This window comes from Halichoerus grypus, chromosome 5 (assembly GCF_964656455.1).
Source record: "Halichoerus grypus chromosome 5, mHalGry1.hap1.1, whole genome shotgun sequence".
NCBI classification, from domain to species: Eukaryota; Metazoa; Chordata; class Mammalia; order Carnivora; family Phocidae; genus Halichoerus; species Halichoerus grypus.
Window position 1 is genome coordinate 12,117,031 of NC_135716.1, and position 25,418 is coordinate 12,142,448.

Sequence of the window (25,418 nt, forward strand, 5' to 3'; positions counted from 1 at the left end):
ATTTGTTCTTTATAAATGTCTTGCAAAGAAGGTAGAGTAGACATTATCTGTCTTGGAAAAAATAGCTCAACGTGGTTAAGAAGTTTATCTAAGATTATACCAGTAGTAAGATGCAGAGCTAGACCCCAAACCCAGCTTCTGTGCTTTAACTGAGTGCTTCATCCATCCATTTATTTATTCCTTTGTTCACTGTGAAGGTGTCAGCCTCTCTGCTAGGGACCCAGAGACGAATCCGGACATAGATATTTCCTAAAAGATATTGGAGGCTAATGATTGCTGCGAACACCTGATGAAGGCACTGCTCTGGGAAAGCTCAAAGTGAGTTTGGGGGAAGTTTTTATTTTTTACTACTTACTAATAGTTTTTATTATTGGGTTTTCCTAGAAGTTACCAAGCCAAGGGGTCTCAAACGTGTTCGAGCCTTGGAACAACTATCAGTCAGCCCTTGCGCTGGGTTAAATGACTTAATGCAGCACAGTCCAGCCTTATTTGAGCATTGCATCCCTTTTCCCTGAAAATACGGATGACATCCTGCAGGTAGCCTGCAAGACACCGATGTGAGAAATAACCTCGGTATTATTTATTTATTTATTTATTTTAAATTGGTTTTAAATTTTTCCTGGTGGCTGTGCCTGAGGAGGGGAAGTAGGCAATGATTGATGTACCAGGCCCATAGCTCCAGCCTGCCCAGTCATGGGTGAGGGCAACTGGATGTTTGTCAGTCTTTGGGGCCTGTGAGTGTGAGTGTATACTAAAATCAACCCTCAGATGAATTATTTAAGGGAGTTTATTAAATGCTTTTTTCATATTAAATACTGTTATAGGCACTGTGGTAAGCCAGACAAGGCCTACCCTGTCCTAGAACTTATATTTTGGTGGAGTGACAGATCACAAAAATAAATAAATAAACAAATAAATACAGTAATTTAAAACAGTTCTCTATGCTATAAAGGCTGGGAAATAATGATATTACTACTATTGCTAAAATGGTAATAGATAATTATAGCCAACGAGAGAGAGATAACTATATAATAAGCAAGAGTTCTTTCTTTATTCACTTATCACAAGGCTTGTGCCATGGAGCACGTATTCCCAGCTCCTAGACTAGCTTCAGGTAGGTTCTGCTTTGGAAAACATCGCTCTTCATTTCAAGCAAACAGTCTGCCAGTATGGCTTTCAGCATGCCTGCACATAACATTTGCAGAGCTCAGGACAAGAGCACAAATAGAGCCCCACATACCATGTGTCTAAATATCTAAATGTTACAAACCAAGTTAATAAACTTTTAAATCTGTCTTCCCACCTTGACAGATATAATGTCCTAACAATCTGGACAGCCAGGTTTGGGTTTAGAACTCCCCAAATATTGGATTTTTGCTCTGGGAGGTGGTGGCTTGGGGAGAATTAGCTCCTGAGAACCACCATTTTCCTTGTCCCATCCCCACAAACAGTAAGCGACTTCACATGAAAGATGTAGACCTTGGCCGTGAACAGCCGTCCCTCGAACACCACTTGGCATGGATCTCAGGCAGTATGTTCCCGAAATCCCAGAGTTCTGGGTACCCAGCAGACAAAGGAACATACAGTACAGATATAAAGACTCAGTTATTTTCAGTCACTTTCAACTCTGCATGATTCAGTTTCCAGTGCTGGAATTTGGATGATAGGAAAACCTACAAAATATTGATATTATGCTCTCAGTGAATAAGATGTTCTGTCTGGAAAAAAGTGTGTCTTGGGGGCACTTCTAGACAGTGGCATAGGAAACATACAGAATCGAGAAATATATAGACATGTCTTGGCAATAATAATATTAATTGATCACATAAGTTTCTAGAATCCAAACAAATGTCAAAACCTCAGAGCAGGTAAGAGTAAGTTCAAAATTATGAGCAAAACATTTCCTTTCCTTTGATTTCAGTTTCCCATATGAAAATTGCACGTTTTGGATTCTAAGTTCCTTTCTAGCACATTATTCTATGATTTTATGATGTGATCTTCAAGGGATTTTCTCTTGAATGGAAAGCAGGGATATTTATTAAGGGGAAGGGTCTGTAAGATGTTTACCAAGAGCAATAATTATAGATTATGTTCCAGTTCTTTACAGCTTATGTGAAAGGTTTCTGAATGCATTATCTCGTTGAATTTTCATTCCCAGCCTGCAGTGCTGGTATTTTTTTTTTTCCCCATTTGCCACTGAAGAATATGATCAGAGGAATACCCACAATCTCTCAGCCTCTGAGTGGCAGAGCCAGGTCTCACATCCATATTATGGCCTTCAATTTTAAGGTAGGTGTGCAGGTTTTTAAACCACTGCATTCGGGGAAAACTGATCTTGCAGGTGTGGAATCCATTCTTCCCGAAGGAAGAGAAGGATAAAACCCACCAAGCATAGCCAAGTCTCTTATGACTCATGAGTCAACTTAAAGAGAACCTTTATTGCGGACAGGGCAGCATTATGGCAGCTGCTGCCAGCCCGACACGCTTGGGTGCGCTTGTCCTCGCTGCGGCATTGTCTCGCTTCGCCCTAGACACCTAGGCTCTGGGATAACGCAGCCAGTGGGACACTTTCCCGGCACATATGTTGTAAAATGCTTAAAAGCTGAGAGCGTGTCTCTGAGTTCCTCTTCTGTTTCCATCCCTTAAACAGATTGTGTGTGCAGCCTGGCCCGTTGCCCGTGGCATGCTACCTGCCACAACGGGAAAGACTGAGTCTAGATGGAGAAGAAAAGGAAGCTCCGTTGTACAGAGCGCTGTCCTGCGTGCATGCTCTGCGAGACTCATGCCAGCCAGAGAACACCAAATCCTCCATCAAATTAGCATGAGAGGTGAGTGGTGAGAATGGAGGAGGGGGCGGGGTGGTATGAAACACTAACCACGTGAGGCATTACAAAGAAAGCAGAGCAGACTGCAAGTTCACTGTGAACGAGGCAGACAAAAGACAGTAAGTCAAAACAGAAGGAGGGACGACTGCCAAGCTAATCAAATGGAAACACACAGTTTGGGGGAAGATAATGTTTGGGTCCCTCCACAAGCGATGGCTGGCCGTGACACATCTGTGTCCCCACCACACTGCTGCTTGGCGGTCAGCACACGCGGATCCGTCTTTCGGTCTCTGTTCCTTCCCTTAGTATCTGTACGGCCGTGGGTCACTTGATTAAACTCTTACGCCTTAGTCTGTTTGTCTGGAAGAATGGGGGGGGGGTGATGAAACCTACCACTAGGGTTTTTTTGTGTGTGTGTGATATGTCATATATTCAATGCAGACTGCCTTTGGTCAGTGTTTGGAGCGTAGTAGGTGTTTAACCGCATTACATTAGCTGCATCCTCAGAATCGCCATCATTGTCTTTCCATCTTTAATGTTGCACACGGCATCTTCAGCGACTGTTGAAGCACTTGTTAAAATTCTTAAAATCAGAAGTAGTGGGGAAGAATTTACGTACAATAAAACACCCTCATTTCAAGTGTAAACTTCAGTTAGTTTTGAAAAGTCTACATATGCACATAGTCACCACTACAGTGAGCAGAGAAGAGTTCTGTAGCCTGAAGTGTCCGTGCATTCCTGCCCACGACCCCTCAAACTCCCAGGGCAGGCAGCTGCCCGACTGCTTTCCATCTCTGACGGTACTGCACGCTGTCGTGTGTTAGTCCCTCGTTATTGCCCTTTTTGTTTTTCTGTTTATTTCCGGTTTAATTTACTCTTTTTTTTAAAAGATTTTATTTATTTATTTGACAGAGAGAGACACAGCGAGAGAGGGAACACAAGCAGGGGGAGGGGAGAGGGAGAAGCAGGCTTCCCGTGGAGCAGGGAGCCCGATGCGGGGCTCGATCCCAGGACCCTGGGATCATGACCTGAGCCAAAGACAGATGCTCAACCGACTGAGCCACCCAGGCGCCCCTAATTTACTCTTTTTTATCCAGCTCTTTCATGTGTGCATTTAGATAATTGACTTCAGTGCTTTCTTCTAATACTACCATTGAAGGCTCATGTTTCCCTTTAAAGCCCTGCTTTAGTTGCATCTCAAAAATTTATGTTTTAATTTTGATCTACTTTAAAATAACTTATAATTTCCCTTTTTACTTATTCTTCGATCTGTGATTTAGTAGCACATTGTTTATTTCCCAAACACGTTGAGTTTTTTTTTAAGTTTTTATTTTAATTCCAGTTAATATACAGTGTGATATTAGTTTCAGGTGTATAATATGGTGACTCAAAACTTCCATACAACACCTGGTGTTCATCAGGACAAGTGCAGTCCTTAATCCCCATTATCTGTTTCTCCTGCTGACCCTCCCCCCACCCCCACATCCCCTCTGGTAACCATCAGTGTGTTCTCTTTAGTTATGAGTCTGCTTCTTGGTTTGTCTCTCTTTTTTCCCCCTTTGCTCATTTGTTTTGTTTCTTAAATTCCACGTACAAGTGAAATTGTATGGTATTTGTCTTTCTCTGACTGACTTATTTCACTCAGCATAATACCCTCCAGCTCTATCCATGTTGTTGCAAATGTCAAAATTTTGTCCTTTTTGGACGGCTGAGTAATATTCCATTGTGTGTGTGTGTGTGTGTGTGTGTATACACACACATACATACCACATCTTCTTTATCCATTCATCAGTCAATGGACATTTCGGCTGTTTCCATAATTTGGCTATTGTGGATAATGCTGCTATAAACATTGGGGTGCATGTTTCTCCTCAGGCAAGGGAAACAAAAGCAAAAATAAACTATTGGGACTTCATCAAGATAAAAACCTTCTGCACAATGAAGGAAACAACAAAACTAAAAGGTTGGGACACCTGGGTGACTCAGTGGGTTAAGCGTCTGCCTTCAGCTCAGGTCATGATCCCAGTTTAGGATCGAGCCCCGCATTGGGCTCCTTGCTCAGCAGGGAGTCTGCTTCTCCCTCTCTCTCTTCTGCTCCCTGTGCTTGTGCTCGAATATGCACGCTCTCTCTGACAAATAAATAAAAATTTTAAAACAAAAAAAACCCTAAAAGGCAGCCTACATAATGGAAGAAGATATTTGCAAATGACAAATCTGATGAAGGGTTAGTATCCAAAGTATATAAAGAATTTATAAAACTCAACAGCCCAAAATGAATAATCCAATTAAAAATAGGAATTTTCAAGGTATCTTTTTGACAGTTTCTATTTTAATTCCATTGCTACCCTGGCCTCTTTGACCTGCAGTATCAGTCTTTTCAACTAAGTGAGAATGCTGTGTTCTCATTGTGTGTTCTTCCGTATACTGCATTCTAGAAAGTACATCCACCTAAAAACTGGGAGCAATTATAGGGCTCAGATATTTTGTTTCCCTCCTCCTAGGGATCACAGTCCTCTGCTGTTATTTGGAATAAGCTACTTATTGCTTGTCAGTTGGAAAGAATTGTCTGACGGGTTAAGGGAGCTTTAAAAATCTTTGGCACAATGTATAAGACCCAGTCCAGTGCTTAGCACATAGTACAGGCTCTGCAAATGCTTGACACATTGAATCTGCATAAGAAAATATCATTTAGAACCTATATATGTGTCCAACTCCCTTGTCTTCGAGGTCCAGAAAACCCAGTTGTCCAAGTTCATCAGAGAGTAGTAGGATCAAGACCGCCAACCAGGTGTCTTGATCTCTGTACTTTAACAGGCACACTAATAAAGGAAAGCTCATCTCTCTCTAGAATGTCCGGAGGGGATTAGACACTCCAGCAGCTACACTCATAAAGTTAAAGAAATGGGTGATCTGGAAAAGGCTTAGTTATGAAGCTTCTAAAAGGGGTATCCCCTCCTAATCGAATGTCAGTGGTCATGCAGGGAAGAATGGATAAGCCGCCCATTCCCAGAGACCTGAGCCTTGTTACTTTGCCTTTCAAGCCTCTGCTTGGACCCACAGTGTTGAGGAATAGAATGTAGGTCTTAGAGTAAAGCCTTCCGGGATCCACATCTCATTTACTAACCATTCAACCAGGACAAATAGCTTATCTTCTCCAAGCTCTGGTTGCCTTCCACATGATAAGGAACATACTCATCCCTCAAGATTTTAATACAAATACAGCACTTAAGAAAATCCCTAATAAATGGCAATGACCCCACTAACTGGCCTCCAAACAAAAGATAGGCCCGGGATGATGTTTAGATAGGTAGATAGTTGAATACAATGTTAAAATTTAGGAGTCAGGCAGCTGTGGATTTGAATCCCAATTCTGCCACTTGCAACATTGTAACATGGGGAAGTTCTTAACCTCTGCAGAGAAGTCAGAATTGATGGGGTTAGGCCCTGCGTGGATCCAGACATGCATTTCCCAGATTCCTTTTCAGGACCGAAGAGCTTAGTTTTCCAGCTCAGTCCTGTCCAGGGTTTGCCCTTGGCTGAAGGTCACCTCACAAACATCACAACTGCTTCCTGGGGGCAGCTTTCATTCAGTGACTAATTGGTTTGGAGGCAGAAAGGCCCACCCCCGTCTCCCACTGGGGACAACTAGAAGAGGCCCCCACGACTTCAGAGCTTCCGGTGGAGTCAGCTGCGCCCTGGGGGTGAGTGTACCATAGCCCACCTCCTCTCCTGCCCAGGTTCGATTCTTTCCCTTGCCCCACAGGTGTCTTTGGAGAGCATTGCCCAACAAATATTCTCTGTGCCAGCCTCAGTCTCAGACTTGCTTTCCAAGTAAGAGACCCCCAAAGACAAATCACCCCCAAATCTGAGTGGCTACACGAAAGTCTTGATCTACATAGTTCACCAGAGGGCTTTTCTCCACACGGTCACTCGGTGGGTTAGGCTGTTGATCAGGTTCTGCTTTTGCCCCACAGCATCTGGAACAAGCCAACTCTAGTTGTAAGTCCCTGCACAGCTGGAAGAGCACGGACCAGCTCTTCTGTGCACTGGGCTGAGGGGAGCCGTGACTCTTCCACGCAGACCCTGGGCAGACTGAGAACGAATGCAGCCACCAAGACGAGGTGGACCAATGCACGAAAGCATGTCAGTGGTCAGGCCAAGATAGACCATTCCAGGGGGACAGATGTCATAAATTGGTAGGAGCAGAGGGTCAGGGATGTGTTCTCCTTTAAATTTTTCAAATTTTTCTTTTTGCCACATTCAGCTATTTTTCTAACATGTCCATGAATTTCACCTTATTTTCATGGCTGCCTAGGTAGTTATTATTTAAAGAAATATCTTTACCTTTATAAAAGGACTGTGAAGAGAAGACCAGAATTATTCTGTGAACGTAGGACATAAAAAAGAATAGATATATAATATCAAAAGAGTCCGTATGTTCTAACTAGATAATCTTTCCTGCTAGAAGACTCTGAGCTTGAAGCTCATTCCCTGTTAACAATGTTGCTTAGCAAATAACAGAGAGGTAAGAATAATAGCACAAGCACCCGACTGATGCTTTCTTCTTAGCAACCAGGAGAACTGAGAAGGGAGTCATGTTCTCACTGTGTTAGGCAAGGTGTTTCCATGTGGTCGTGGCATTCATGTGCTCCCCTAATGGCAGCATCCCAGATTTTGAGAAACATAAAACCAGGGATTTGAATCGGTTTCCACATATTGCATCTTTTTTTTTTTTTTTTTAAGTATAGGGTTTTCTTTTTTCCCAGTTTTGTTGAGGCATCATTGAAATATAACATCATGTAAGTTTAAGATATACAGTGTGATGATCTGATATATGTACATATTGTACAATGATTACTGTAAGAAAGTTAGTTTTAACATATCAATCACCTCACACAATTACCTTTATTTTTGTGTGTATGTGGTGAGAACATTTAAGACTTTCTGAGCAACTTTCAAATATATAATTAAGTATTGTTAACTACAGCCACCATGCTATGCATTAGATCCCCAGAACTTATTCATCTTATATCTTTAAGTTTGTACCCTCTGGCCAACATCTCCCTATTTCCCACCACCGCCCCCCCGCCCCCCCGCCCATCCCTGGCAACCACCATTTTATTCTCTGTTTCTAGGAGTTTGGCTTTTTTAGATTCCACATGTAAGTGAGATCATGCAATATTTGTCTTTCTTCTCTGACTTATTTCATTTACCATAATGCCCTCCAGGTTCATCCATGTGCTGCAAATGGCAGGAGTTCCTTCTTTCTCATGGCTAAATAATTTCCAGTGTGTGTGTGTGTGTGTGTGTGTGTGTGTGTGTACCACATTTTCTTTATCCATTCATTTATTGGTGGATACTTAGGTTGTTTCCATGTGTTTGGCTATTGTGAATAATACCGCAATGAACAATAGGAGTGCATCCAGCAATCCCGCTTCTGGTATACATCTGAAGGAAATGAAATCACTATCTTGAAGAGGTATTTGCACCTCCACGCTCAATGCACCATTATTCACATCTATTACAGTTTGAACTTCACCAGAAAACTGGTGCTTTATAGGGGTGAGCAGACAGAAGTAATAGATTCTAATGAACTTGGATCTGAGGCCACAGAATCTTGTTAACATCATCAGCAGCTATTTCACCCAGAGCAAACTCTCAAAGCTTGCTGGAAACTGCACAGAATATATCCTGCTCTCTGAGCACTTCGTGTCTGCTGTCTTTTTCCTGTGCTGGGTCTGCCCTCATTTTGCCGCATGTCTTTATTACATGCTTGTTAACCAACCCCCCCCGCCACCATTCCAAGTCAGCATCTCAGTTTGCCCTGTTGTGCTTTGCATTTGGCTTAGGAGTCTGGGTCCTACCCCCTGCTTGGGGCTAACACCGATTCAGCATCCCCTTCAAATATATATGCAAGAATATGTCCCAAAACTCTTGAGAGATCAAAAACTCCCTGAAGTCAGTGGGCTTTGTGCAGCACTGTACAAAGCTGCACAAAGCCCACTGACTTCAGGAGGTTTTTGATCTCTCCAGAGTTTTGGGACAGAGCTAATACATGTGTGTATACAAAAGCTGTATCAGCAGGGAGGAATAAGAAAAATCCCTTAGTGGAGAAATCTAATAAAAATTACGTGATGTTACCTTACCCTTCCAGGCATTTAAGGAACTTGACTTTCAGAAAGATGATACGTCTTGACATGAAATTAAGTACACTTTCCTCCCTGGCTAATGCTGGCCTGTTTTGAGCTTTTCTGTTCAAAGCTTGGCACGAACACAGCTACTGAGGCAAGTAAGGGTGAGGTGCGACCAATCACCACTGGCTTGTGATCCATTATTAAGCCCAATGGCTTGTTATAATCTCAGGGCAATGCATTCTACTGGGAACCAGTTCAAGGGCAAGGATTTTCATGGCTAATATGAGGAGGAGGATGATATGATAAAAGGCAAGGAACGGAAAGGAGAGGAGGGGAGGGGAGATGCGAGGAGGAGAGAGAAGAGAGGAAATGGAAATTGAAGATGCAGATGCTCTAGTCAGGTTGTCTCAGGGTATTTCAGGGCTCCATGAGCTTAGGGACCACATCTGCATAGTTCATTGGCTTTTCTTCAATGGTTAGAGCATTGCCTTCCACAAAACAGAGGATACACATTTTTTTGTTGTTGAATGAGAGAATGAATATACATGTATGTGAATTGTATGTTACAAAAATGAGATTATATTGTACCTAGAATATTGCAACCTAATCTTTTTCACTTAATAACATATTGGGTACGTTTTGCCATATCAATAGATGCACATTTACATAGTTTTTTAGGCATTCCAGAGTGGTCTATGTTTTGCCTCCATAGACATGTAGTACTTTATTAAGGCACCCCTTCATTGATGTATATTAGAGTTGTTTCCATTTTTCATTATTACGAACAATATTGTACTAAACATTTTTGAAAATACTTTAGCTATTTTCTGATTATTTGCTTGGGATAAATTCCTAGAAGTAGAATTAGAGTATATAAATCATATATTCTTCTGGCATTTAATTTACGTTTCCAAATAGCCTTTCAGGAAGATTAGACCAATTTACTTTCCACCAGATGCATATGAAAATATATGTTCTCAACAGTTTTGATAAAAAAAAAATAGGCATTCCTCATCTTTTAAAATATACATTTCTCTGACTATTGTTAACATAGAAGTTTCTTTTTAATCTGTTATACTTTGTTCTTTCCTTTTTTCTTGCTATTTGCATTTCTTTCTTTTGTGGTTCCTTTTGTATCCTTTGACCTTGCTAAATCTACCTCCGCTTCTTTCCTTACTGATTTTTAAGAGCTCTCTATATATGGAGAACATTAATCCTTATCCTATATATTAGAAGTATTTCCCCTTCTTTCTGTCATTTGCTTTTTAGTTCTGTTTATAATGGTGATCGTGGCGGGAGCTGATGCTGCTGGGGCTGCTGGTTTTGGTGTTGCTGCTTTTTAGTTCTGTTTATAATGGTGATCGTGGCGGGAGCTGATGCTGCTGGGGCTGTTAGTTTTGGTGTTGCTGCTTTTTAGTTCTGTTTATAATGGTGATCGTGGCGGGAGCTGATGCTGCTGGGGCTGTTAGTTTTGGTGTTGCTGCTTTTTAGTTCTGTTTATAATGGTGATCGTGGCGGGAGCTGATGCTGGTGTGTCAGTTTTGGTGTTGCTGTTGGTCATGTTGTTTTCTGTTGGTGATGGTACTGGTGGTGGGGTCGATTTTAGTAGTGGTGGTGGTGTGTGTCATTTTACCCTACTGAAGTTTAAGTTCTACCACTAGCATATCCTGCTTTAGTTTCTGCCTTTGGTGCCATTCAAAATATTTTTTCTTCTAAAAAAGACTTTTGTTACGGTAAAAACTATATTTAAAAACATATTTGGGGCACCTGGGTGGCTCAGTTGGTTGAGCCTCTGACTCTTGATTTCAGCTCAGGTCATGATGTCAGGGTTGTGAGATCAGTCCCACGGTGGAAACACATGTTTTGTTCTAATGCTTTTATGGTCATTGAAACACATACACTCACATGCGTTTTAATACTAATCTGTCTGGAATAAATTTTATATAAAGTGTATAGTAGTGTCAAAGGATCAAGAGATCATCATTCACTATCTCACACCATCTCAGATTGGAAGGCAGCACTGAATTTATGGCTCTCAATTAGGGAGAAGTATGCTGCTAAGGCTTGCTGGACCCAACAGAGCGGGCAGTGCATCTTACAGGGTGCTGGGAAGTGTGTTGTCCAGGGGCCGGTGGATTTTTAGAGGTCCATGTATCCTGACATCTGCATACGGGAGGTTATTTGGGGGAGACTGCTGTTGACTGACACTCAGACGTGTGTTTCTTAGAGGGAGTCAGTTCCTGATAAGCTGGCTTTCCAAAGCCAGGGGCTGTCACTAATTGATTTGCCTGACAAAGTAGGTCCATGGAGGGGAGTTGTAGATCAATTCAACAGGTTTAAAAGCAGTTCAGATGGTTACCCATTACCATGGCTACAGAGAAATCAGTCCTTTCCCATGATTGAAATGATTTCCCGTCATTTTCAGTGGGGATCTAATTTTTTTCCCTAAGTGATGAAGAAGGGGAAGAGATTATGTCTTAATGTGTTTTATTTCCTTTTACAATGTGAGTTCTTGGAAGTTAGGAACTCCCAGCCCTGGAAGTCTGAAAACCAGGGTCTCAAGCACCTGCCCAGGCTATGATTTATTTATTTACTTATTTTTTGGATGGAGGGAGGGGCATAGGGAGAGAGAGAGAGAGAGAGAGAGAGAACCTTAAGCAGGCTCCTCACCGAATGTGGAGCCCAACACAGGGCTCAATCTCACGACCCTGAGATCATGACCTGAGCCGAAATCAAGAGTTGGACGCTTAACCAACTGAGCACCCCTATACAACCATTTAAATGGTCATGGATTCATATGATTCTGATGTATTTTAATTTTGATTTTTGGCACTGGGAAGATCAAAAATCATCAGCATCCACTGCTTCACATTGCCAGTGACACTCATATTTATACTTGAGAAGGAAGGCATAATTGGTGTGAATCAGAAACATTAATGCTAATGCTGTCCATCAGCCAGTATTATTCAGTACTTGCTGTGGCTTTAAGTGAAGTCCTTTATAAGGGCTACTTCATGAGAGCATCACAATAATCATCGAGAGACTTCTTATGCCTGCCTTTTACAGATGAGGAGTTGAGGTTCAGAGAAGCAGTCAGTGAGTTACAGGGGACTGGCGTGAGGGAGGGATGGAACTGGTCTATTTCCTTAGGAAACATTACATAACACAGTGTTTCAAGATACCTAGACTTGATTTTTACCCTGGATTATCTCCTGTTGGCCTTCTATAAATGAGAAGGATTCAAATTTAGAGCATGCCAGGGAACTAATGTTAACGGACACTATTGTGCCAGACAACAGTGCCTCCAGAACATAATTTGATCTTCCCAATAGCCCTGCCTGGTGGCTGTTATCGCCATCCATGTTTTAGAGAAACTGAGGCCCAGGGAAATCAAGTAAAGTTACCAAATATCCACAGTTGGTAAGTGGCTGAGCCAGGATTTTAAACACGGTGATGCTGTTTAGTTCCAATGACTCAATTATGTTGTCCTGTGTCTAAAGCAAAGTGATCCGTGACATACTCTGATGTTCCACGAACTGATTTAATGACAAGCTGTCTTGGTTAAGAGATTCTAAGCAATGGGTCCAAAAATCTTATTCTCTTTCTTTTCAGAAATGTAACCTGTAATCTGAGTTTGGCCAAGTCAAGCCAGTTTTGTGACTAATCCGAAATCCATTTCTGTGTAACCTGATCCCTCATAGTGTTGCTTTGATTCCTAGAAAGAGGGTAATGGCTTTTCCAAATCAGTGTTATATTATTTTCTGACTCTCTCATGATCATGGGGGTAATTAATCACTGGACGTTAAAGCAGAAAGAGTTTGCAGTGAGTCTGCATGAGCAGCCTAAGCTTGGGAGGACAGGAACAGTGCCATTAACAGAGTCTTCCCATGAGAAGAAGCAGAAAGCCTTGTGGCTCTGGGGGTTTCCCACATTCTCATTTTAGTCCTCCAAGTAATCGCTGATGGACTTTTGATGATCATAGAGTTTATTTTAGTCAATGCTGTACTTTGCCAGTTGGCATATTGCAATCGAGAAAACATACTAAAAGGTAGTCTCATAATAGCATGGTGGTCACAAAATTTCAGCTAAGTTTTTACTATGGAACACCTATACTTTGTGGGATTTCATTCATTCTGTGGCAAAATTAAATAAGTCTACTTCTCCTGAGGTCTTTTAGAAGGAAGGTAATAGCAAGTTTAGGAGGACCAGTAAGTGAAAATATCATTAGTGGTGAGTATAAGCTCCCTATCTCAAAGTGATCACAGAGTGGCTTTTGTTTTCCACGGAGACTCTATGACTAGAATGAGCAAACTCAAGAAATATTTGTTGATTGAAAGAAGGAATGAGGGTCAGGTAGTCTGAGCCCTTTCAAGAATTAGTGGGTCTCTCATCCTGTAGACACTTGACATTTTCATCTTTCAGACACTCCTGAGTGAAGGGAAACAAAGATGAACAGATTTCTGCACTCGCAGGCCTTAGAAGTTAGTGGTGGAGGTAGGCATGTAAACAAGTAATTTATATAGTAATTCTTTTTGGTAGACATGTAAACCAGTTGCAGGATGGAGGAAATGCCTCACTGCCTGAGAACTAAGTCAGAGAACCTTCCTGGAGGAAGTGATATTGAAGTTAACTATTACAAGGAGAGTTGAAATGGAATGGTTCTTCAAGCCAGGGAGGAGTCCCGGAAATAAGGAGAATTATGAGGATATATCAAGAAGCAAAAAAGAAAGGGAGTTGGGTTTTGGTGAAGGGAAGGGCTTTATAGAACACCAAGAAAAGATGCCATCTACCTTTAACAGGCAAGTCATTTGTATTTATTGAGTGACAATATACGTGAGTCTTTTTGACAAGCACTGAGGATACTGAAAATCAAAGAGACGTCTCTGGTCTCTGCACAAAGATTCACATAGTCCAGGGTGGAGGAAAACAGATTAAACAAGTAGTTCCAATCGACGGTGGTGAGGACCATGGTGAAGGAGTACAGGGGCTTTGGGAGCACATAGCTTAGCTGATTTGGCGGGAAAGGGTTAAACAGGTAAAAAGCTGGGACTTGAGGAGGATAATTAGGAATGAGCTAAACAGAAGAGATAATATAAAGGGAGAGAAAATGTTGCAGAATGTTCAAGAAATTAGAAGATCAGTCAACTAGATCCTAGACTTCAAAGCAGGTGTTTGAGAGAGGAGGCTGAGGAGATGAGATGGTCAGATCATAAAAGGTATTACTAGCCACATACTGAGTGATAGTGAGTAGTACCACAAAGAGTTATAGATGTCAAGGGAGCCATTGAAGGGCATAGAGCAGGGAGAGAAAAGAAATCCACTTTCATCTTTTAGAGTGGCTGCATCTTTTTATCTATCTTCAGGAACTAAATGATGGAGGAGGTTGTAGGATAGGTCTTCCAGCCTTGGAGGATCAGGAACCTCAGTGCCACTGAGTCAACGTCCTTCCCTGCTTTCGTGATGTCTTCACATTCATGGCATTATTATCCCATTGGGCCAAGTAAGAGGCTGCATCTCTGGTTGGTTTAGACATATGGCCAAGGTTAATTAAGTGCCGTGTTGGTTTTGTAACTGAGGCAGCCCCAGACCTCTGGCCTTCTGCCATGGTGCATTGCCTTTTCCACTGTGTTTATTGTGTGGGTTTTCAAAAGCCCATGCAAAGCCAAGTATTTCCATGAAAAGTTGAGTCTTTTCTCTATTTCAGTCCTCAGAATGACACAGTCTTTTATCCCTGACTGCCAGGCTGTTCTTAGCAATACTTCCCCATGTTCCCAATGACAGCAGCTTGCGGAGTGAGAAGTCTGCCTATGTGATATGATGTAAGGAGGCTTAGAAAAGATGCCACTGTCCTTAGAAGTCTTCCCAAATTTGCCTTCCATAATTACACAACATTTTGCCTTTACATTTTATCTGGATGATAAAAGCAACCCCTACAAGAGGAGTCAGATCTCAGCTTTTGTCACCTACCAACAAGGCTGGGGATGCTTTTCCACCCATGCCAGGGGCCAGACCATCGAAGACTTGCAAACAATCATCATTTGATAAATGAAAGAGATAGACCGTAGACATCATCTCTGATTTTCCCCATTTTATAGATGGAGAAATTGAAGGTCTGAAAGAAAACATGACAAGCCTAAAGTGGCATGGGTTCCCAGAGCCTGGGTAATGATTGTACCCTTAGTGTCTTGTCCCCCAGGCCTGATTGTCCCTAATTCCATGCTAGGGCTATAGTCCAGGCAACACTCAATATTTGCCAAGCACTGTCCTAAGTGGTTTACATACATTAAATCATTAAATCCTCGTACAAACACAGTGAGGGAGGCACTATTATTTTATACACGAGACACAAAGATATTAAGTGAGTTTCAAATCTACAGAGCTGGCAAATGTCAGAGCTGGGATGTGACCCTTGGGCAGGCTGGCTCCACAGGCCAAGCTCCCAACCATTGCCTTTGCTACCTTGGGGAGAATCTCAGCAGGTGTGTTGGGGTGGAAAAGACAGAGAAGGGCAAGAACAGCAAAAAGGAAGGTCAGTCTAGGCTGATTCATGATTTTGTCAAGAGGCTCTGTTCTGTCCTCCATTGTAGTGACCCAGCAACTGATTCTCAGCATACCCGTTCTCGTGCCTTAGAGAGAGCAAAGCTCACAAACTGACAGCAGGACTAAACACACGCCAAATGCATGCCGCAGTTGCTGAAAAAAAGACAAAGCAGGCTTAGGGGAAGTTAATAGAGTTGGAGTGTGCTGATTACATGAGGAGATAGTTGCAATCATTTTCTCCGACACAGCCCACATTGGAGGTGTTAAGTGTAGTGTGTCTTCTTTTTAGAGTGTGCAATGGGCAGGTGGTACCACTTCGGGAAGCATAAGTGAGATGAGGACAGGATCTGAGATTTGTCCAGCCAGGAATGGGGGAGGAATTGCACATGCTTAACACGGGGAAAAGAAGACTTAGATGTATCAGGCTCATTCCATGACCTTGAACAGCCACGCAGTCAAAGAATAAATGCTTCCTGCCTGGCTCCAACAGGACCAAGACGGCATACCTCACTCTGATAATTGGAAACTGTCACACAAAATGGAATGGGAAGAATCACAAAACAGTAGAGTAGCCAAGTTCCATGTTGGTATATTCAGCAGAAGTTAGATAAAAATCTCCCAAGAATTATTTCAGGGACAGGAATGCTGAGATGCGGGAGATAAGAAAGTAAGTCTGGCTAATGTGATCATCTGGTTTTCTTGAAACTTTCAGAATCTGGGAAATCTTTTGACAGTGTGACATACTCAAAGTTGTCTCCCAGTTATCGATTGTATGTTACTGTAAACCAAGGATGCCTAGTAAACAGGAGCTTTGCTTTCCAGCATGGAAAGCATGATGTCTAGCTTCATATGATTCAGTTAATTAACCACCACTTACTCCTAGACATAAGGCACCTTCTGCAGATGATCGGGTTTTCCTTTAGTGGGTGGCAGGAAAAAAAAAGTAGTATAAAGCAAAATACATGTGGTGGCAACTAATGGAATTATTTCTTTTTCTCTTGCTCTGATGTCTTGGGAGTGGAAGCGTCTCTTGTCTGTTCTGGTGAATAGAAGCAGACATGAGTTATTATTATGGTCTCTGCCTCGTAATTTCTGTGTCACCAAGATGTGCTCTGTTTATTACTGCACTTAGAAAGCTTTGGAATATTAGCCACATAAAGTCTCTCTCCATGGATTCTATTACCACAGTCTTCAGTTGTTCCAGGAAACTGAAACTATAGAATCACATTTCTGGGGAGAAATAGCTCTCAGCCTTGTTCCTTCCTGGTGGTGCAGTCCACTGGGAAAGTTTTGTTGTAGATCATTGAAATGGGAGTGATCCCTGGAGATCCTCTGGTTTATCCCCTGTCCTTGCCTGGCATGTTTGAGGAATTGAGATCCAGGGAGCAGAGGGAGCTAGTTCAAAATCATAGGAGACAATACAGATTTGGATTTCCAATTTCACGTATTCCTAGTTCTGTGGATTTACTCTCCTCAGATCCAGGCAACCTTGTTTGGAAGTTCTAATGCACATGAGAGGGGTGAAGGTTGTAGGTGGTGACCAGTTCAGCCGATGGGCCAATCTTGTGAAGCATGGATGCCCTGGTGTCTATAAGGTGAAAATAGTGAAGATAGCTTGGAGATTTAAAAATGAAAGGCAGGGTAAAAATGGTTCTAATTCTGTCAGAGCTCCTTGAGGATGCCGTGGCTTCTAAACTTCTTTCCCTCAGTAAGAAAGATAAACAGAAGGTCTTTCCAAAATGAGTACATTGGGCCTCAGTTTTCTCATCTGTAAAAACGGGACCGGCTTTACAGGATTCTTGTTAGGATAAAATGAGGTTGGATGCACTGCTTCAGGGGGAGGGGGTCCCTTGGTGCCCTCCTTTCTTTTTGTTTTGAGATGGAGAGTGCTGTCCCGAAGGATTGGAGGATGGCACTGTGGTCTCTGCACAATGGTGGGCATGGGGTTAGGGACAAGCCTGTTTGGGGGATGGAGGCCAGCCCTTGATTCTAACGTCTTCATTAAGATTTTTTAAAAGTGCCTGATGGAGAGGGATCAAATAAAATCATTTATTCCCTTACAGTTGCTGCCCACAGCACTGAAATTAAAGTCAGAATCCTCACCAGGGCCCAGAGGCCTTATGTATCCAAAACCCTGGTTACCTCTCTCCTCATGCCTGTCTTTCCCTCCTGTTCTTAACGCATGGAGTGAGAACAAAAACAATGTTCAACAAGTACTTTCTAAATGAATTATCACCACAATCCCTGAGTAGACTTAATTAGTAGTAGTGGAATAGTTCATTAAAGTTAAGATTCTTTGGATTATTTGTATACTTGCTAAATTATTCAATAATTTAAAAAAATGGTAGTACCCGTTGCTGTCAGAGCTCAGTGAAATTAGTTCACTAATGTACTACTGGTGGGTGTGTAGCTGGTAATTGTTTTGTGACTACAATTAGTAGTATGTATCAAGAACCACAGTAAAGATAATAATATCCTTGGATCCAATAATGTCACTCATGGGAATTTATCCTCAAGAAAGAAACTAAGTGAAGTAAAGAGGCCATATTAATAGAGATATTCTTTGCAGATTTATGTACAAAAACAAAAGCATTGAAACATTCTAGTGATCCAACTAAATTATGGTTTCTTCATTGAATGGAATGTTATGAATAATTATAATAATTGTAAAGATAATGGTAAACCATTTACAAAATAATGTCTGAAAGGAATATCAAATAGCATCTACACTCTGGTAATAATTACATAAATGTGAGTTTATCTGGACAAGAACAGTGGAGACAAAGGGAAAGTAAAAATTGTTGCATTAGGTTATGGAATTATGCTAGTTTAAAATTGAGCATATGCTCATTTTTATCCAAAGTAAATATTCTTTAAAGAGAAATGAATAATATGTTAATAAATAAGAAAATGTTATTAGAAACAAGATTTAAGAACATTTTTTTAGTTTTATGATTTCTATTTAAAAAAAAAGAAAACTCTTGCTTCTTCCAGCTGGAATCTGAAAGTGAAGAGACGGTTCTTCACATGGGAGATGAATGGTACTTTCTTTGTTCTCTCTGTGCCTTTCTCTGTCCTTTCCTTTTAATCAAAAATATCCTCTCCCCAAACTTCACTTCTAATTTCACATCCTTCATTGTTTTCTTCAAATGCCTACCCTTCAAGAAGCCCTCCTCAGTTACTATTCCATTGATTTATTTACAGAAGAAAAAAATAAAAAACCTTGCATACTCATTCATCCATCCAATCAGCCAAGGCGTGAGGCTTCCTTCATCTCTTCATGGTCATTTGGAGTTTAAGGTATTCATTGGAGACTTCTAGTCTATCTTTCAAAGACACTGGCAAGAAGGAAAAATGACAGCAATCTGTTGTTTCTTTATCTTCCTTTTTTTTTTGAAATGATAATTTGTTCTGGCCATAATTCCTGGTGGAGCATTTGTCTAATTTCAAGTATATTTTTCATAATCCCATAAGCTGATGGTTGAGTGGGTTGCCTTTATTGCCCTGGATCCGAGCTTTAGCATTTTTCCAATAACTGGTGAAAATATCCATTCACATAAACAGAAATGCCATAATGGCTACATGTGGAAGTTCTGAGGTAATGTCTCTTTTCTCAAGAAAGTTTCAATTTGGAATTTTCCAGAATGACCCATGGAGCAGTCTGAGATTCTCCATTCCCATTGGGTCAGATGAACTTAGTGAGAACAGACAGTGGAGTTTTGAATGGCTGCCATATTCCAATCAGTGCAGGATTTCTAGCCTCTGGTGCACAAAAGGATTCCTAATCACAAATGGGATAGGAAAATCATAGAAGTCCTCTAGGATAAGTGGGTGGGAAGAAAAAAGGTGGAATAACAATTCTTGGGCATCTACTGTGTGCCAGATTTAGGCACATGGCTTTTAATATCACATTTCATCCTCAGAAAAACTAGGTGATTTCTCAGGGCGATATTAGCCCATTTTATAGGAGAGAAAACAAGATGAAAAATGTAAAAAGAGAAAGAAACTTGGGGAAGAAGCTTAACAAGATCACCCAGCAGGTTAAGTAACGGAGCCCCTCCCTCTGCTTAGAAGGCCGTTGATAATGGGGATGTTTTATGCAAGTCTATGCTTTTTGGCATCAAATGTAGGTTGGGGCAAATAGGTAGAAAATGAGAGGTTTTATTGAAAAACAGTCTTGTTCATGCGAATATTTTCATCCTATCCTTTTTACATCCTTCCTATATAGAATATTATAAATCTCTTGAGCTGAAGCTCGTGGTTGTCTGAATATCAGGCAGCATAGACATATTAGAGAAATAATGTTGGGAGTCCCCCAACCGGTGGCTGATGGGAGGTGGGGCATAAATACCTCAGCTCCTTCACCCAGCATGAGACACTCAGGTATGAATTTTTTTTTTCTTTTAATTTTATTATGTTATGTTAGTCACCATACAATACATCATTGGTTTTTGATGTGGCGATCCACGATCCATTGTTTTCGTATAACACCCAGTGCTCCATGCAGTACACGCCCTCCTTAATACCCATCACCGGGCTAACCCATCCTCCCACCCCCCTCCCCTCTAGAACCCTCAGTTTGTTTCTCAGAGTCCATAGTCTCTCATGGTTCATCTCTCCCTCCAATTCCATTCCCCTCATTTTTCCCTTCCTTCTCCTAATGTCCTCCATGCTATTCCTTATGTTCCACAAATAAGTGAAACCATATGATAATTGACCTTCTCTGCTTGACTTATTTCACTTAGCATAATCTCCTCCAGTCCCATCCATGTTGATGTAAAAGTTGGGTATTCATCCTGTCTGATGGCTGAGTAATATTCCATTGTATTTATGGACCACATTTTCTTTATCCATTCATCTGTTGAAGGGCATCTCGGCTCTTTCCACAGTTTGGCTATTGCGGACATTGCTGCTATGAATATTGGGGTGCATATGGCCCTTCTTTTCACTACATCTGTGTCTTTGGTGGCAAATACCTAGTAGTGCAATTGCTGGGTCACAGGGTAGCTCTATTTTTAAATTTTTGAGGAAACTCCACACTGTTTTCCAAAGTGGCTGAACCAACTTGCATTCCCACCAACAGGTGTAAGAGAGTTCCCCTTTCTCCACAACCTCTCCAACATTCGTTGTTTCTTTCCCTGTCCATTTTGGCCATTCTAACTGGTGTAAGGTGGTATCTCAATGTGGTTTTGATTTGAATTTCCCTGATGGCTAATGATGATGAACATTTTTTCATGTGTCTGTTAGCCATTTGTATGTCTTCTTCAGAGAAGTGCCTTTTTATATCTTCTGCCCACTTTTTGACTTGATTATTTGTTTTTTGGGTGTTGAGTTTGAGAAGTTCTTTATAGATCTTGGATACCAGCCCTTTATCTGTAGTGTCATTTGCAAATATCTTCTCCCATTCTGTGGGTTGCCTCTTTCTTTTGTTGACTGTTTCCTTTACTGTGCAGAAGCTTTTTATCTTGATGAAGTCCCAAAAGTTCATTTTTGCTTTTGTTTCACTAGCTTTTGGAGATGTATCTTGAAAGAAGTTGCTGTGGGCGGTGTCAAAGAGGTTACTGCCTATGTTCTCCTCTAGGATTTTGATGGATTCCTGTCTCACATTGAGGTCTTTCATCCACTTTGAGTTTATCTTTGTGAATGGTGTTAGAGAATGGTCGAGTTTCATTCTTCTGCATGTGGCTGTCCAATTTTCCCAGCACCATTTATTGAAGAGACTGTCTTTTCTCCATTGCATGTTTTTTCCTGCTTTGTCAAAGATTATTTGACCATAGAGTTGAGGGTCCATATCTGGGTTCTCTATTCTGTTCCATTGGTCTGTATGTCTGTTTTTGTGCCAGTACCATGCTGTCTTGGTGATCACAGCTTTGTAATATAGCTTGAAATCGGGCAACGTGATGCCCCCAGCTTTGTTTTTCTTTTTCAACAATTCCTTGGCGATTTGGGGTCTTTTCTGATTCCATACAAATTTTAGGATTGTTTGTTCCAGCACTTTGAAAAATGTCATTGGAATTTTGATCAGGATGGCATTGAAGGTATAGATTGCTCTGGGTAGCATAGACATTTTAACAATGTTTATTCTTCGGATCCATGAGCATGGAATATTTTTCCATCTTTTTATGTCTTCTTCAATTTCTTTCATGAGTGTTCTGTAGTTCCTAGAGTATAGATCCTTTACCTCTTTGGTTAGGTTTATTCCGAGGCATCTTATGGTTTTTGGTGCTATTGTAAATGGAATCGTTTCTCTAATTTCTCTTTCTACAGTTGCGTTATTAGTGTATAAGAAAGCAACTGATTTCTGTGCATTGATTTTGTATCCTGCCACATTACTGAATTGCTGTATGAGTTCTAGTAATTTGGGGATGGAGTCTTTTGGGTTTTCCACATAAAGTATCATGTCGTCTGTGAAAAGGGAGAGTTTGACTTCTTCTTTGCCAATTTGAATACCTTTTATTTCTTTTTGTTGTCTGATTGCTGTTGCTAGGACTTCTAGTACTATGTTGAACAATAGTGGTGAGAGTGGGCATCCTTGACGTGTTCCTGATCTTAAGGGAAAGGCTCTCAGCTTTTCCCCATTGAGGATGATATTCGCTGTGGGTTTTTCATAGATGGAATTTATGAACTTGAGGAATGTTCCCTCTATCCCTATACTCTGAAGAGTTTTAATCAGGAAAGGATGTTGTATTTTGTCAAATGCTTTTTCTGCATCAATTGAGAGGACCATATGGTTCTTCTCCCTCCTCTTATTAATGTGTTCTATCACATTGATTGATTTGCAAATGTTGAACCACCCTTGCATCCTGGGGATAAATCCCACTTGGTCATGGTGGATGATCCTTTTAATGTATTGTTGGATCCTATCAGCTAGGATTTTGTTGAGGATTTTGGAATCCATATTCATCAGGGATATCGGTCTGAAATTCTCCTTTTTGATGGGGTCTTTGCCTGGTTTGGGGATTAAGGTAATGCTGGCCTCATAGAATGAGTTTGGAAGTTTTCCTTCTGTTTCTATTTTTTGAAACAACTTCAGTAGAATCGGTATTATTTCTTCTTTGAATGTTTGGTAGAATTCCCCAGGGAATCCATCAGGCCCTGGACTCTTGTTTTGGGAGGTTTTTGATCACTGCTTCAGTCTCATTACTGGTTATTGGCCTATTCGGGTTGTCAGTTTCTTCCTGTTTCAGTCTTGGCAGCTTATAGGTTTCCAGGAAGGCCTCCATTTCATCCAGATTGCTCAGTTTATTGGCATATAGTTGTTGATAATAATTTCTAATAATTGTTTCTATTTCCTTGGTGTTAGTCGTGATCTCTCCCCTTTCATTCATAATTTTATTAATTTGGGTCCTTTCTCTTTTCTTTTGGATAAGTCTGGCCAGTGGTTTATCGATCTTATTAATTCTTTCAAAGAACCAACTTCTAGTTTCATTGATCTGATCTACTGTGTTTCTGGTTTCTAATTCATTGATCTCTGCTTTAATTTTAATTATTTCTTTTCTAATGCATGGCTTAGGCATCATTTGTTGCTTTTCCTCTAGTTCTTTAAGGTGTAGAGTTAGTTGGTGAATTCGGGATTTTTCTGTTTTTTTGAGTGAGGCTTGGATGGCTATGTATTTCCCCCTTAGGACCACCTTTGCAGTATCCCATAGGTTTTGGACCAATGTATTTTCGTTCTCATTGATTTCCATGAATTGTTTAAGTTCTCTTTGATTTCCTGGTTGACCCAAACATTCTTGAGCAGAGTGGTCTTTAGCTTCCAAGTGTTTGAATTTCTTCCAAATTTTTTCTTGTGATTGAGTTCCAGTTTTAGAGCATTGTGGTCTGAGAATATGCAGGGAATAATATCAGTCTCTTGGTATCAGTTGAGACCTGATTTGTGACCCAGTATGTGGTCTATTCTGGAGAAAGTTCCATGTGTGCTCGAGAAGAATGAGTATTCTGTTGTTTTAGGCTGGAATGTTCTGTAAATTATCTATGAGGTCCATCTGGTCCAATGTATCATTCAAAGCTCTTGTTTCCTTGTTGATTTTCTGCTTAGATGATCTGTTTATTGCTGAGAGTGGAGTATTGAGGTCTCCTACAATTAACGTATTATTATCAATATGACTCTATTTTGGTTAACAGTTGGCTTATGTATATGGCTGCTCCCATGTTGGGGGCATAGATATTTACAATTGTTAGATCTTCTTGTTGGATAGACCCTTTAAGAATGATATAGTGTCCTTCTGTGTCTCTAATTACAGACTTTAGTTTAAATCTAATTTGTCTGATATAAGAATTGCTACCCCAGCTTTCTTTTGAGGTCCGCTGGCATGGAAGATGGATCTCCATCCCTTCACTTTCAGTCTGGATGTATCTTTAGGTTCAAAATGAGTCTCTTGTAGGTAGCATATGGATGGGTCCTGTCTTTTTATCCAATCTGCAACCCTGTGCCGTTTTATGGGAGCATTTAGGCCATTCACGTTGAGAGTGATTATTGAAAGATATGAATTAATTGTCATCATGTTGCCTGTGAAGATGTTGTTTTTATAGATTGTCCCTGTAAATTTCTGTTGTATATCACTCTTGGAGTCTTTCTCCTTTTATGGAACACCCCTTAATATTTCTTGCAGGGCCTGCTTAGTGGTCACATATTCTTTCAGTTTCTGCCGGGCGTGGAAACTCTGCATCTCTCCATCCATTCTAAATGAAAGCCTTGCCGGATAAAGTATTCTTGACTGCATGTTCTTCTCATTTAGTACCCTGAATATGTCTTGCCAGCCCTTTCTGGCTTGCCAGGTCTCTGTGGATAGGTCTGACGTTATTCTGATGTTCCTCCCTCTGTACGTAAGGAATCTCTTCCCCCTAACTGCCCTTAAGATGGTTTCCTTGGTTCTAAGATTTGCAAGTTTTACTATTACATGCCGGGGTGTTGGCCTCTTTTCCTTAATCTTGGGACGGTCCTCTCTGCCTCTAGGACGCGAATGTTTGTTTCATTCCCCAGATTAGGGAAGTTCTCAGATACGATTTGCTCAAATACATCTTCTAGCCCTCTCTCTCTCTCCACTCCCTCCGGGATTCCAATTATTCTGGCATTGGAACGCTTCATGGTGTCACTTATTTCTCCGATTCTATTTTCATGGATTCTGAGTTGTTTTTCCCTGGCCTCCTCTTTTCCCTTTTTATCTATTATATTGTCTTCCAGGTCGCTTATTCGTTCTTCTGCCTCACTTACCCTAGCTGTTAGATTATCTAGATTGGATTGGATCTCATTGATAGCATTTTTAAGTTCTGCCAATTCAGCTTTCATTTCTGCCCTTAGAGACTCTATGTTGCCATTAATTGATTTCTCCATTCTAGCCATTGTCTTCACAATTGCTAGCCTGAATTCCATCTCTGACATCTTGGTTATATCTGCATCTATTTGTAAATCTGCAGCATAAGTCATAATCTCTGAGTCTTTTCTATTTTGGGGGCTCCTCCTCCTAGTCATTTTGTTGATGGGTGTTTGAGGGAATGTATAGAGTCCAAATTATTGACCAGAACCCAAGCAAGATGCACCTGTTTTCTTGGGACCTTAGGGTTGCTGGCCTCTTGTTTTCCCAGCCTGTCTTCTGCGGGAGGGGCCTGCCTGCTGTTACTCAGGCAACCCTGTTTGGGCGGAGTTGCCCTGCACCCCTGTGGCAGGGGATGGGCTCAGCGGGAATCAGTTTTGGGGCCTTTTGTTCTCTGGCACCTTTCCCTGGCGGCTTTCCGCGTCTCTTCCGTGAGTCAGAGCAGAAGAGACCGTTTCCAACCTTCTGCCTCAGAGCAGAGAGATCGCAGTCTGTTCTTCAGTGAGCTCTCCAGGCCACACCGTCTCTGTTTCTGTCTGTGCTGCTATAAACTGCAGTGTCCTGGGTTGTGCGCCCCTCCGCAGCACTCCCAGTCCTGCCTCCAG

The 25,418-nt window shown here is 41.3% G+C and overlaps 1 long non-coding RNA gene across 1 annotated transcript in view; it reads left to right on the forward strand.

Annotated features, from left to right (window-relative positions):
- Window positions 1-2,658: 2,658 nt before the first annotated feature.
- The window catches only part of LOC118530841 (uncharacterized), a 176,381-nt gene continuing 153,621 nt past the window's right edge, over window positions 2,659-25,418 (forward strand). The window contains exon 1 of the long non-coding RNA XR_013447471.1: window positions 2,659-2,828. This is a non-coding gene — a long non-coding RNA (uncharacterized LOC118530841). The remainder of the gene's footprint in view (window positions 2,829-25,418) is intronic.